The 15,234-nt window shown below is 35.5% G+C and overlaps 1 protein-coding gene across 4 annotated transcripts in view; it reads right to left on the reverse strand.

Annotated features, from left to right (window-relative positions):
• The window catches only part of PCDH7 (protocadherin 7), a 297,331-nt gene that overhangs the window by 258,983 nt on the left and 23,114 nt on the right, over nucleotides 1-15,234 (reverse strand). The gene's annotated exons all lie outside the window — the stretch shown is intronic.

The following is a 15,234-nucleotide window of genomic DNA, read 5'->3' on the forward strand; positions in this document are numbered from 1 at the left end:
AAACAAAAAAAAGAAAAAAAACAAAAAAGAAAAAACAAAAAAAAAAGAAAAAAACAAAAAAGAAAAAACAAAAAAGAAAAAAAACAAAAAAGAAAAAACAAAAAAGAAAAACGAAAAACTAAAAAAGAAAAACGAAAAACTAAAAAAGAAAAACAAAAAACTGAAAAAGAAGAGAAAACGAGAAAAGAAAAAAGAGAAAACGAGAAAAGAAAAAAGAGAAAAAGAGAAAAGAAAAAAGAGAAAAAGAGAAAAATACCAAGACGACTCCTGAGAATATGAATATCCACATTTTGCCTCTGATGAAGCATTCGGCACACAAGATTTTCATTATTGCTACTTCCTCTGGATGCTTTAATATTTTCTATGACGTCTCTTACCAGCTCATGAGTGTCTCTTAGCAGACGTTACTGTGCTTCGTTCTAAGTCTCAGGAGAGCTACCTCACTTTTGCCAATTAGAAATAAGCAAGTTGTTTAATTAACACACCCTTTTCATTAATGGTTTAACCCAAAGCCGACAAAGAGTCTTTGTTGCAAACCATGAACAAAGAAAGGAGTACTAATTAAACATCCTGAAGTTTCTAAAGGGATAGTTTCTTTCAGCACCCAAGGGATTGTTTGAGCTCCTCAGAGGACCTCCAGAGCTTTCCAAGAGCACTTGGATTTTCTTATAGCTGTCCCACTCAGGAAAAAAAAAACAAACAACAAAACAAAACAAACCCAAAGTCTAAAGATTCTGGACACTTTTGATGTTCTGTGGTAAATTTGCATAAAGATAGATGTTCAAAGGCTTTCGATCATACTATAATACAACAAATTTTTACTTCATAGTAACACAAATCTAAACTCAAGCCTGGAAAACTGTTAGACATTATGTGGGAGCTAATTGATGTGAAGGGGAAGAGGAAAGGCAATTCCCTACACTAGGCACTAAGTACGTATCAGAAGGGTAAACAGAAAGGTCTGCCACAAGCTTCTTCCTACGTTCTTCCAGACTGTGTGCATTTTATCATGTGTACGTGATGTGTGCATTTTCTTAAAATCAATTGGGCAAGCCAAGAAGTAACAGGCAAGGACTTCTAACTGGATGTGAGTTTAAACTGAGGGCTTCTGATGCAAGACAATGAGTAGTTTTCCTGGAGACAGCTAGCAGTGATCAGCTGTCCACCCTACTACTCCCTCCAGATCTCTACTCCCACACTTGGGAAAACAAGACTGTTTTTGAAACAGCTGCTAATAGCTGCTCTTTACAACCGGCTATAGTAAGGCAAAAGAGCACTTATTCTTTAATATTTGGGCTTCAACTTGCACTGATCCAATAACTGCTGCATGAGCAATTACACTGCCCAGGAGTGACAAAGGGATAGACAGACATGGGCAGTTATGTGTCATAAAGTTATATATTCACACCCATGAATCAGACCTTTAAGGTGGAGTGGGTATAAAGCAACTATAAATGTCAATACAGTTGTTTGGAGGAAGCAGGAGCAGTATTACGCTATTTTAGTCTCCCTTATACCAAAGTGTACTTAGCCACTTCTAAATTTGATAGAGTCCAACAGAGCAACAACAGAAGAAAACAAGACCAGATTTTGGAAACCTGTTAGAGCTAAGCCTCAAAATACCAGCTGTCCAGGCTTCCTTTACCTATCTTCCATCCTATCTTAGTAGGGTAATATTTCCTTAATCTTTTCTATAGGATTATACATTCATTTCTATACTAACCAGAAATTTAAGGGAACTATTTTTACTTCTGTATTTTCTGAGATAAAACCTATGTACTTGCTTCTTCAGAACATGTATTCCATTTCAGATGCTAAATTCAAGGTTTTTGTCATAATGCCAAGTAATTATTTTTTAGATTCAGTCACATCCAGAGTTCCACAGGTCCATCCATCATTACTTCACAACTAGCAACAGACCAAATCCTGTGGACTACCGCCATAGAGAACTGACAATCAAATCAGTTTGCACCACAAAAATTTATCTCCTCTGTTTATTCAGTATTGGACCAGAATTTAGTTTATGAAAAAGATGTAAAAATACTTATTTTGTGAAGCTTGTTTATAAATACTTTACTAAATGTATGTAGAAATGTTTATTTATTCATTCTTTTATAGTGCTAGCATTTTGGAAAAACTGTTGATAATGTCAGTGATAGTGTTTCAATTCAGTGTTTCTAGACACAAAAAATCTGCCACCTACTACTGCATACATTAGAAAAAAACTCTAAGGAAACACGGTATTAAAAACACTGTCAGCTGAATTCAATCACGGATATGCCTAGAGATCCAAAAGTGTACCAAAATTCACTGATCCAAAGATTTCACAGTTTCTTGTTTCATGATTCAGTGGAAAGGATATGAATGAACAAGCGAGAGAAGAACAAATAGAAGTGAATCAGGACAAGCTCTGGAACTCTAGCAGGCAGCTGGGCTCTGGCCAGGAGTCTGCACTTGCCTCTTTTTCCTCCCTAAGCAACAGCTCCAGCATACTGAACTGCTTCTTCAACTAATAAAAAGAAGCAATTTTCACATCCCCAGCTTGAAAATTTAAACTAACCCCAGTTCCATAAGGCGAATTCCTTAAAACCTAATCCCTACTTCAGGCTGTGTTCCAAAACCCTTCTAAAAAAAAAATGTTGTAAAATACAATATATTATACAGAAAATATTCACTGTGAGGTTTCCTTTAATAAAATCATCTGTAGATGGGATACACAGAAACTGGGTGGTACAGCCCTCTGGAGTAAATATTTCTTCTTCCAACTCTGAATATTCTTCCTTTTCAGTTCTCTCATCCTAACAATTAACATAGATCTGGTCTAGCCTGCAGGAGTTATCTTTAGAGGCACTAATCGCCCACTGCTCTTCACTGACTGTAGTGAGAATTTTCTTTATTCATCTGCCTGAAAAGCAGGCTTTTAATGGTTTGGCATAATACAACTTTATTTCATAGACTATTTTTTGTGACTTGTAATTTTGTAATTTTAATTTCATTTCTATTTCCTCAATTATCTGACTTCTACTCTGAATTTTACTTTACGCTCAAATGAAAAAACAGAAATCAGTAAATTATACCAACGAGGCTTTTTTTTTGTTTGTTTGTTTTTTTTTCAAAATAGCTTTTTCTTGTGGTCTTTGAATGTGTTCTAGTGGTTGGCCATTTTAATTGAACTGCTCCCATTGATCTGCAAATATTACATTTTAATAAAAGCAGAGGGCTTGTGCAATCAAATAGAATAAAAGAAATTAATCTAAGCACTCATATAAACATGAGAAACAAAGTTAAAAAACTAAATAACTTTGAAAACTATCATTATGAAAAATATGAGGAAATATTTGGGCATTTTCCCCTTAAAAAACAAAGTGGGTATTTTTCATGTTTCTTCGAACAAATCTTTGATATGTTATTTTAGTAGATAAAGAACTACAAAACATAGAAGCATAGCTGCATTTATGCAAAGGAATAACAAAAAAGTACAGAAACACACTTATACAGCAGTTTTGTTTCTGTATGTCAAACTAAAGCTGTTCTGCAAATCACATTTTATACATGGAACTTAATAATCAAGTATATTTAATGAGAAATTTTTTTGTTGTTGAACTTAAAAATCAAAGCTAGGTTTTGCCACAAGGGTTAATTTGCCTTTTTTTTTTTTTCCCCCCAAATTACTTCTCATTTTGAAAACTACTTTTCAGACACACGCACACATGAATTAAGGCCTTATTTTGGCAAAGGGTTCAACTGAAGCATATGAGCTATACGCTAAGATCCTGATCACATATGTAAATACCTACAAGACTGATGTCTCAATACAGTATTGTTCTCTTAGATCTTGAAACAGATATTCCTTTCCCTTTGTTTCTATGAACAGCTTTGTTAAAGTCTCACCAGTCACATTTTTCTCCTGCTGCCATTTCCTGCTCAAAACAGTTGTAAATAATAATAAAGGCTGGCAATGGAATAAATGACAAAGCAAAAATGGTGTGGAAACAAAATAGCAAAACTCTTTGTTCTTCCCCTTTCCTCTATCAGTAAAAAACTGAAGAAATCGTGAATTCATTAAGATCTCTTCCTGAAACCAACCAAAAGGTTTCGAAAGTCAGGAGAGGAAAAATAATAAATGAAATATTCTTTCTCCTCCAGAAACTACAGCAGAGTGAGAAAGCTCACAGGCATAACCTGTTAAAAAAATTATTCATTCTTTGTAGCTGTTCCATTACACCATGTCAAACTAAAAGGAAAGCCTTGCATTAACCGTGGTAATAGAAATGATGTGCCTACCTCCACAGCAAGAAGAAACTATAATTGCTACAGCTGACTTACTCCACTCCTGCTTTCCTAACTTTAGGAAGAACAACAATACAGATGGATTTAATTAGCAAGTCCAGACAACTGGATTAACAGCCGATACACAAACTGCACCCTCAGCTACCATCTACAGAGTTAGTATTTCAACAGTCAGAAGTACTCAAATTAACTCATACCAAAAGGAAAAAAAAAAAAAGAGTTTGCAGCAGCAGGAAAGGGTATGACTGAGCTAACAATGTAGAAACAAATAGACTGTATAGCAGTAGCAAGTATTTTGGTCTGTAGGATCAGGCCAGTCTCTATGACAGCCAAACTTGGCACATCTTCAGTGGTTCTCTGTCTCTGATTTACAGGTAGGCTTATGCTGCAGTGCCTGGTGTGACTGGATCGTGTAGGTAATGGAACCAGCTTAGTTCCGGTGTTAACCAGCTGGTTACCAGTGTGTGGTTGTGTGCAACTACAACATAGAATTCAGATATTTCTAAGGGGTTTTTTTTTTGCAGCTCATTCTGAATTCCATACTGTTATTACTACCTAAACCAACTTGCTATGTTGATATACCCCTATTTAGGGTATGACTACAATATAATCAATGCCTTCAGTGTCTAATAATTGTCTCTGTGCCTGGTAAGTATTTAGTGTGTTTTTATACCCCAGTCTCTTAACTTTAATACAAACATTTTCAAAGAATATTAAAATTTTCACTTCACTAGAAGTGAAAATGCGAAAATACAGAACTCTGTCATCGGCTTCTAGGAGGTTTTGGTTTTGTTTATCTAGGAGTTGCACTAGCTTTATTTGTTTTAGTTAACGGTCATTATTTGTAACTAGTTTGTTCACTCAAAGACTATCTGAACTAAAGCAAGGATTGAAAGAATCTTAAGTGATTGAAAGAGTGTATAGGCTAGAGGTTGAATCCTACTTGCCCAGATCAAATGACCACAGTAATAGCGTTTTCTATGGTATTGATATTCAGTCAGTTGAAAAAAACTGTCATTTAGTAGCTATCAACAGTTTGCTGGTGGGAAAAGGGTGTACTGCAAATGAGATGCCATAGGAATATTTCTTGCGTTTGGCTCAATATTTCATTAGTCGTGAATGGAATACACTTGTGGAAACTGTGGAAGACCCAACACAGGGAAAGGCTGTGAGGACCTAAGGAAACAAGATTTCAATTCAAATGACCTTGAGAAATCCACAGAATAAACTCAGTAGCAGACACTGCAAAATGTAGCACTGAAAAAAAAACAGGAAAAAATCAAGCACACAAAGACAAAAAAAAAAAAAAAATTCTTTTATATGCTGCCTCACAGACAGGAGTCATTACAATGGAACAAAAATTATAGCAGAATGACAATTAAAAATAGCCGAGACCTGCAGTGAACGAGTCAAACACCAAACAGGAATGCAAGAAAAGGAAAAGGAATGTTGGTACGTAGGACACTGAGAAAATCATTTTCAACTCAGAATTGATAAGGCTTCAGTTATAATAATAAGGACAGCTCAGGCATGAGAATTTGCCTGTGTGCATCAGTATCTGGTGCCAGACACACCGATAAATCAGAGAGAATCCAGAGGACAGCAACAATGAGAAGTCCCTGAAACATAAACTAGCTTTCCTGATGCTAGCTTATTAAAAAATATCAAAGGACTAATAACATTTTCCAAAACATTATAAAAGGACAATGAAGATTTTTTTTTCTGTATACACTAGGGAGAGGTAAAGATGAAACTACCTTAGCCCTTGCTTCCACATTACCATTTCAACAGATCCGATCTAGGCATTTATTGCCTTCTTCAAACCACACTCGCTGACTTCCTTTTTTGTCTCCTGCGTGCTCAATGCTTCCTATTTCTCTAATTCATTTCTCTCAGACTAATGTTTCTACAGAACAGTTTCGGGGTTTTTTAAAGTACTTAAAGTGTATAAAAACAAGTGGAAGTGGCCTCCAGATGTGGAGAAAGCTTGAGCAGTTAGGGACAGAGGTGAAGGACTCTTCAACAGCACAAAGAATCACAGCAGCAACAGCAAAGCTTTTAGAAAAAAATAAAAACCACAATAGTTGTAAAATACTAGTACACTTTATCTAGGTAAGCAGTGAATGCTCCTTTTTGAAATTTTTTTAAGAATTTAGATGCAAGATATCTAACACTACACCTCTAACGCTACATTTTTATTCCTCCTGCAAGGTTTGTAGCCTTTTGCTTGGATGAAAATATCTAACAAATAATGTGCTGGGCAGCAACAAAGTTTCCTGTGCCTGTCAGGCTCATACTGAGTTTCTAATTCTGTGGTCAAGGTAATGTAGGAAAAGTTTTGCAAGCAATATTCATTAACTTAGATTAAATTAATGTAAAAAATAGAGCTAAAACACTTAATGAAGAGGAGACATTTATGAGGGAAATCAAATGTAGAAAGCCAACATTCAGCATTTGCTTAGTATTATCTCTTTCATTGGCCTCTTCCCCTTGTTCTTTTTAGGTAGTGTCAATGTAAACAGAATGGATTTTTATGGCTCCTCATTTGTGAGTTCCTTTAAGTTATTGGTTTAATAGGCAAACTTCTCACAGGTAATAATTATAGCCTGAAGGAAAACAGTCCAACTACGTATTTTTTTCTTTACTACTATTTCAATACAGATCTCCATTTACTCTGCCAGTCCTGTGATTTGCTGCCATGACCAATATAATCCTCAGCCAGCTATTTTGTTTGGAAACCTATTCAACAAATTTATCAACTGTTGATAACATGCCATTTAGGAACATGCAAAAAAAAGCAGTTCTTTTCACATCCCTCCTCCAAGAAACATAACTGGATTATTACTTTTACAATTAGATGACTCAAAATAGGGATTGGCTTCCAAAAGCAGACATTGCAGTTATCTATACACAAAGTAATTATGCAAATCTCAACACTTTCAGATTTCTCAGAACTATAAAAAAAACCCCAAACGGTGAATATTTAGCATGGTACCCAGTTAAAATCCAATCCCTTATTTCCTCTCCTTTTTCTTCAGAAGACCAGTTTCTAGACCTAAATGCACTTTGAAATGCCTACCACAGGATGACAATTAAGCATGCTGTTCTAGGCTAAGAGGTTATTGTCCCCTGTTTTTACCAGCTGCTTCTCCCTACTCTTTCCTGTTGGAGGTAAGAAGCTCCTCACATCTGCCAGAAGAATCATATGTGCAATTACTTCTTAACTCAGTTCTGTCAAAATGGTTTCCTTAAAAAAAAAAAAAAAAAAAAAAAAAAAAAAAAAAAAATAAAATCTCTTTAAGAAGTGTTTTGGTTAAACTGGAGTTGCTTGTCTGAGTGTGTCCTAAATGCAATTTATCTTTAAAGTTCAGAATTATAAGCTTCTTTTCACAATGACAAACAATGATAATCAACTTATACTTCCCAAATTGCTCCCCAGGCTCCTTTAATGTTCAGGGGCTAAAATAGGGAACATCTGAAAGTAAATAAATTGTTCCTTCTTTACTAGATCAAATATTCACATGTATTACAAAATATCATGCTGCCTCATACAGTTAGCTTCATCTGAGATTGTGGGCAGCATCCTGACATATTAAGATACCATCATGCTAGCTATCCAGAACAGCGTATACCACATTTTTAGCTTTTCTTTATCATAATTCCATATGTTTGTAACATATTTCTCTGTCCGACTGCAGGTTATACAGAAGCCTTCAGGAATTGTGCTATAAAAGTTTCTATCACAAAGTTTGATATAATTTGACATTTGATGTAACTTCAGAAATAACTATTTACAGACGTTATTGAGCATACCATAGTAACTACTAGCACTGAATAAATCACAAAAAAACCCACAACACTGTGAGTTAATCCAAATGAAAAAAAGAAAGAAAGAAAAAAAAAAGGTTGGATACATCTCTTTTCTGCTATGAGTAGGTAAATGCAGCTATGAACAATTTTTCCTGAGTTCATGTGAACTTTTAAATAGGTGCTGATCCAGCTGACTCTCAGGTCGATGTTAAGACTTCCAGTGGCTTTGCTATTCAACCTACATTATGTTCTGAGACAGATTCAGCTTCTATCTAATGCTCTGTGCTGCCTCGTGACACAAGGCAAAACAGTGATTTTGATCCATTTATTTTACTGCTTTGAAGAAGTGAACTTTCATTAACATTACCATGACCTTATCATTAAGGCTTAGTAATTTGAGGAAAAGAAGACAGGGGAAATGGTAGCTCACCTAACTTGTAGGAAACAGCCTTACAAATAGAAGATAATTAAGTAATTAGATGGCTGTATGGAGTCTGGCTGGGATGGAGTTAATTTTCTTCACAGCAGCCCGTATGGTGCCGTGTTGTAGATTTGTGACTAAAATAGTGTTGATAACACACCAGTCTTTTGGCTATTGCTGAGCAGAGCTTGCACAGCATCGAGGCTTTCTCTTTTTCCCATTCTGCCAGCAAGTAGGCTGGGTGTAAGCAAGAAACCAGGGGGAGACACAGCCAGGACAGCTGACCAAATTGACCACAGGGATAACCCATACCATATGATGCCACACCCAGCAATAAAAGCTCAGGGAAAGAAGGAGAAAGGAGGGGATGTTGGAGGTTTTGGCATTTGTCTTCCCAAGTAACCACTTGATGAAACCTTGCTTTCGAGGAAGTTGCTAAACATCTGCCTGCTGATGGGGAGTAGTGAAGGAAGTCCTTATTTCACTTTGCTTGAGTGTGCTGCTTTTTCTTCACCTATAAAACTGCCTTTATCTCAATCCGCAAGTCTTCACACCTTTCTCCTATTTTCACCCCCTCCCGTGGGAGAGGAGAGTGAGCGAGTGGCTATGTGGGTGCTTGGCTGTTGGCTGGGGTCAACCCGCAACAATGGCCAATTTACTGTAATTAAGGAAAAAGCAACGTTGAAGCTGAAAAACTCATAAGAACACCAGGATTACTGAAAATATATCAGTGTGTAATACTTGCTACAATCAATCTTTTTAAATCTTATATAATTCCCAGGACAGTATTATCATGTGGTCTTCATTTTTTACACCCCAAAAATGCCCTGAGTTTGCCAAGATTTATTTCTTTCAGACTAACAGTTCTTACATTGCATGAGAATTTCATTCCTGTTAAAAGCTTATATTTTAGTGCCTTCAGTTCATAACTCTTGCAAGTAGAAAACCTCTCAGATTCCAAACAATTTGAAATAAATCAATACATATTTTCCAGTAGGAAAAAAAAAAAAAAGAACGAAGTGATACACTTGTGCCTATATCGCTACTGCAGTTGCCATGTGACAGCCATCTTCCTAGCTATTTGATGGATGACTTCTGAGTCTACAACAGCCTGTCTTGTATAAAGCAAAAGGGACTTCAGGACATATTCTAATGAACCATGTTAAAGGCTAGTAGCTCACACATACCTGATACATTTTTCCAAGCATTGCCAGCTGTTTTGATCAATCCCAAGTACTTAAGTGGATAATAAAGATTGATTGAAACCAGAAATATTTTAATTGGAGCAGCATGGGCTTTGGAATGGCATGCCACAATACTCTTACTGAACTGCTTTATGTAGCTAGAATAATCCATATTTAGTGTATTGCTTCTGTGAATTTTATACATTGTGAGGTTGAAATAGCACTTTTCTTCTCAGCAGCTATTTCTCATATAATTCTCAATTTATTTTGGGTGCTGAATACTCTCATACTTGGCCAGACTTTTTTTCCTAATTTGAATACTATCCCTCCAGCCATCTGGGAATTATCTGAGTGTGAAAGAATGACATTTAGGTGCTTTTTTTTTTTTCCACTTAAAAAGCGATTCAGTACTTCTTTCCTTAGTGATTTAAGCACGTATCGAACTGTGGTATTAGCAGTTATACTATATTTTTTTTCACTGGTATTAGCCATTTCAGAGTTTTCATATCTGCATTAGCACATTTTAATAAGGAACCCCAGAATGAAGAGGTTAACAAAACCTTTCCAGAGCTCCTGCTGTTAACCCTAATGCATTTTTATTAGCTTACTGCAACAGGAAATTCCAATCTTGCCTCAAGAAGTGAACAAGCACCTGTCAGAACTTTACATTGTCAGAATTTCCTGAGGTTCCCTCAATACCACTGATGCCTGCTGATAACTAGTTAGTTACACTCTATTCAGGGACAACTCTTGGCAATTTGTGGTACCCATGGCCATCCTGAGCTAACATATTTCCCGATAACAGGAATTTAAGTTCCTACCCAACAGTAGGGATTTCAGTTTTAGTGTGAAGTGAGGGAATATTTCAATCACCACTTCACAGGGATATATGGTAAAAGTACCATGGGACATATTCTATTTTCAGTTATATAAATGTAAATTTAGGATAATTTTTCTAGTGTGCTTTTATACCTAAGCTGAAATGAGAATTTGAATTCACAGTTCCATTGGTAATATTCCTACAAAAAGCAGTTCCAAGTGGTTAGTGGGAAATGCTGTGGGCATTATTCTTCCCATGAGATTTTGCTTAATAGTCATAAATTGGAAAGAGGAAAAGAACCCCAATTCTGTAGAGCACTGTAATCAGAGTAGCAATGGTGATATTTATATTAGAAAGATTTTACCAACAAAAACACTTTTTTAGGCTTTTAGAGAGTCAGAAAAACAGATTAAATCTAGTTAAAAATAGTCAAACCTACCAAATAATATATGGGTATTACTTTGCTTTGCTTTTTTGCTCTTGTTTTTACTTTTTTTTTTTTTTTTAAGCTGAGAACCGAAATTTAAAACAATGAGCCTACAAGTAACAGTCTGCACAGAATCACAAGCCTGATATTTATGAGTCATTTTTCTAAGTGCAGGCAAAAAAATATATTTGTGAATGCAAAGTCACTTAAAAGTCTACTTGATCTTTTAAGTATATCTATATTCAGTCATCACATAAAACTATGCAGGGCCACGGCACATGCCCAGTTTCTGACAAGTGAATATCCATAGCACTAAATTATCACCGTGACCTTCAGCATAGTTTTGGTTGATGCCAACCGATGCTCAGTCCCCAAGGGTGCTTAACCACAGTTCAGCAGCCACCACAGGCCAGGAACCATTCCCAGTAGGTAGTTTGAACCCAGCCATCCTGTTCTGGAGGGTTAGAGAAGCGTGGTAGCTGGTCTTACAAAGAACAGGTGTGATCCTATGAATTAAATTATGCTAATTGAATCAATTTTTGCATAAAAATGTAAAGAGCACAAAATGAAAAAAATAATTCTGGAACACGGTTGCCAAAACTCTGTAGCAACTGTAGCTGCATTAGCTACTTGCCTAGTACCTGGGGATAAGAGCAGGAAATAGACATTTTTGTGTTTTATAACTGTACCTGCATATTTATGTAGAAAATTAACCTGTCTTTTTCTTTAAAATACTACGCTAACATCGCAGTTCATATGCATAGATAGAAAAAGGTCAAAGTCCCAGCATTACAAGGTTAACTTTTTAAAAGAAATGGAAACAAACCGCAGCTATCACTGGCTTAGAGGGCATTTCAAAAGAAAGCAAAAGCCTCTAATTTTCTTCTGCCAAGGTAGTATCAAAATAAAATTCTACACTGATATTGCACTGCAGGATACTACAGAGAACACATAATTCAGATTATCCTCAAGTAGGTCTCATCAGAGGATAAATGCTGAAACTGCAATGAGTAATATACTAACTTCTCTGGCATCCTCTGGGAATGTGATAACTTAGAAGGAGACTATGCTGACATTTGTAACTCCTTATCACAGATACTGTATTAGCTGTTCTCTTCTACTGGACTTTGCCTGCTGGGATTACTGGAGAAGAATGGGATACTCCCGAGTACATCACAGTGAATTTCGATCACTTCCAAAAGCCAGCAGACAGACGCTTACATAAGGTACTTAGTCCCCGATCACTTTCACAGCAGGTGAATGAAACAGTTATACAGTTATACGACTTGCCAGAATCTTTCCTTATGTAGGGCAGTAAGAATTTTTATGTCCAAAAATTTTAAATCATCACAGAAACATCAAAGAACATCACTTTTCAGTAGCTGCTAGAAATGTAACGAATTATTTTAATGCGTTGCACCGAGACTGTGCCACCAGCAGCCAATGAAACACGGTAGTGATCAACCAGTGCATAAAATTCACAACAGAATTTGTAGCTCTGTACTACAGCAGGCTATGCTTCTTAAAACAAAACAAAACAAGGAGCGGTATAAAAGTACCATGTCTGGTGATCAAATAACAATTAAGCCTCTCTTTTTGAACAGGGTCTGCCTTACCACACAAATTTACACACACATCTTTAAAAGTTTCTTTATAAAATTAAACAGAAATGTAACAGATAACACGATTCATTGTATACCTCTGAATATTCAGTCCTATAAAATATTGTTGTATCAATATGTTAACTACAAGCATAAAAACACTCGTACTACAAACTCTTTCCGGTTCCCACTCTCTCTACTCTGAAATATTTCTCATGCCTCTTTTTAATCCACAACCATTTAACTTCAGAGTTTACACATCATTTGAGTACTCCTCTTTAAAATAACATATTTTGCATGAATGCCGTCTTTGATTAAAAAAATAAGTTTTAAAGGTTAAAAATAGTGTATTAAGTCTATTAAAAGATAAAATAATACACTGCTAGTATATATGGGCATGACTTTTTTTTCTTCTAAATTATCTACTGCTTGAATTGAAAGGTTATGCTAAAATAAATGCAAACTAGCTTATATGCATGTGCACGTGCTGTCTCAAAAGTTCCTTAATATGGTAGCTAATGAAAAAAATCCAGAGTGGTAACTTTCTTAAAAAATATTTTATTCCTTTTCTCTTTAAATTAATTAAATTATTATAATAATTAATGATTAATATAATTAAATAAGTATATTTACTTATAATTATATTCAATATTATTAATAAATTCTCATGCAAAAAATAATTTAACATTGCAGAATGATAACTCTTTAAAGTAAACAAAAATAATGGAACTATATCAGAGGTGGCAAACAAAATGCACTTTTCGATTAGTATTGGACAAGACATTAATTACTGAAAAAACAGGCTTTTTAGGTATTGAAAATAACAACTCTATTGATTTAATAGTAAGTCTGAGAATAAACATTATATAAAAAATGTTAACCTTAAGTCCTGTAAACACAATGTTCATCAGAGTATGCAGGACTGTGCCCTTATTTGTTTGTATCTGTTTCATATGTTTCTTTGTTTTCAAAAATGAGAGACAGAAAAACCAAACCACTGATACACAGGGGGTTTATTTCAGAATATGTTCAGTTGAAGATCAGAGAAAGGGGTAGAAAATACCTCTTTTAAACCATTTTGACAGTCATCAACTTCTCTTTACAAGTCACCGCCCCGATCTGAATGACAGAAACAGCTATATTTCAGCAACACTCTGCTCCCCAAATGGTCTTTTGCTAGAAGAGAAGTCAAGCCTGCCTTAAAGCAATAGCTTGGACACAGGCACAACTAAATCTTCCATATCTTCTCCAAATCCACTAAACCAGGGACTAATACGAACAATGGCATTTCTAACTATGTTCTCATTTTGGCTCTTTGCCTGTTTTATGGCTCTATAGATGACAAATCTGTGAGAGCAGGAACCAAGATGTGGCCTTATGAATTTTTTGCAGTGATTAACATTAGAATCCTGCAATGTTAGAGAAACCAGTCAATGGTTTCTCACTAGAAATTCATAGACTATGTCTAAAAAGTTTGTGACAGCTGACTAATAAGAAGAGGTTTATGTAATATAACCGTTTATGTGTAAGTAATATCTAGAGGCACGTATATTTGAAGATAAAAGGTTAATAAAGTTTAAAGTGATTATTCAAAGTCCAGACAACCTATATATTATGTTGTTTGAGCATGTAGAGTAAACCTACAGTCTATAGGTCATGTATAAGCAATGGTATTATAATAACTACAACCTGGTCTCCTACACAACTCATGTGTGAAATGAGGCAGTTACAGAATCTGCCATAAAAATTCATGGTACTGAGTTACTGCTCCTTATCGTAGCCACCGTGAGTGTAAGGACCTCTCTGTCACAGTGTCTTATTCTTCATGAAGACATAGTCAGTGACGCCCCGTATAGCTCTCATCTGCAGCTAGGCAGACATTTATCAAGGACATAAGAATCCGTATTAGTCGGCTGGACCCCTCTGAACCGTTTCTGTTAAGATTCCCGATGCACCTCTGTCTCCCTGTTCAGACAGTCACTATATTCCTGTGTGCAAATATTTCCAAGTTTTGGGGGTCTTTTTTCCCTAGGGAAAGAAAAATGCACACTTTTCATTTTCTCAGTTGAATCTCCTTGATTTTTTTCTCTCCTTGACTTTTTCTACCTCCAAACTGTCAGTCGTTGCTCAGCAAAGAGGAAACAGGACATGACTTTGAATGTACAGACACAGATATTGGAAATATATTAATCTGACATTCAGAACACTATAGTTTTTCTGTTTTCAAAATGAAAACTTGAGTATTAGAGCAACTGCATTCCTGCTTTTGCTTTATTTTTTATTTCTACAAATAAACTATGTGTTTTAAGGGTAAAGAAAGATCAGTGACAGAAACTGTTTTTATAAAGTCACAATATAAGTAATACTGCAGAAATTATAACAAAACGCTATACTGTTTTATCACAAAGCCAGGATAGTATGTTTTTATCAAACAGACAATTTTCACAAGTTACTTTGCAAACAAGCAGGGCTAATCTTACAAACAGGAATTTCATTTCTTTGAACGTCTTTAAATTACCTTTAGAATTTCTTTTTTTTTGTTATTATTAACTTTTTTAGTATGAGCATTATTAATGTTTCCATCTCGTTCTTGCTTCCCTTTTTCTTCCTGAAGAGGTTCAACTTAGAGGTAAACTCACCAAACCTCTTCCATAATCTTCAGCACTGACATTATGGTTAAA

Source organism: Accipiter gentilis, chromosome 3, assembly GCF_929443795.1.
Source record: "Accipiter gentilis chromosome 3, bAccGen1.1, whole genome shotgun sequence".
Taxonomy (NCBI): Eukaryota; Metazoa; Chordata; class Aves; order Accipitriformes; family Accipitridae; genus Astur; species Astur gentilis.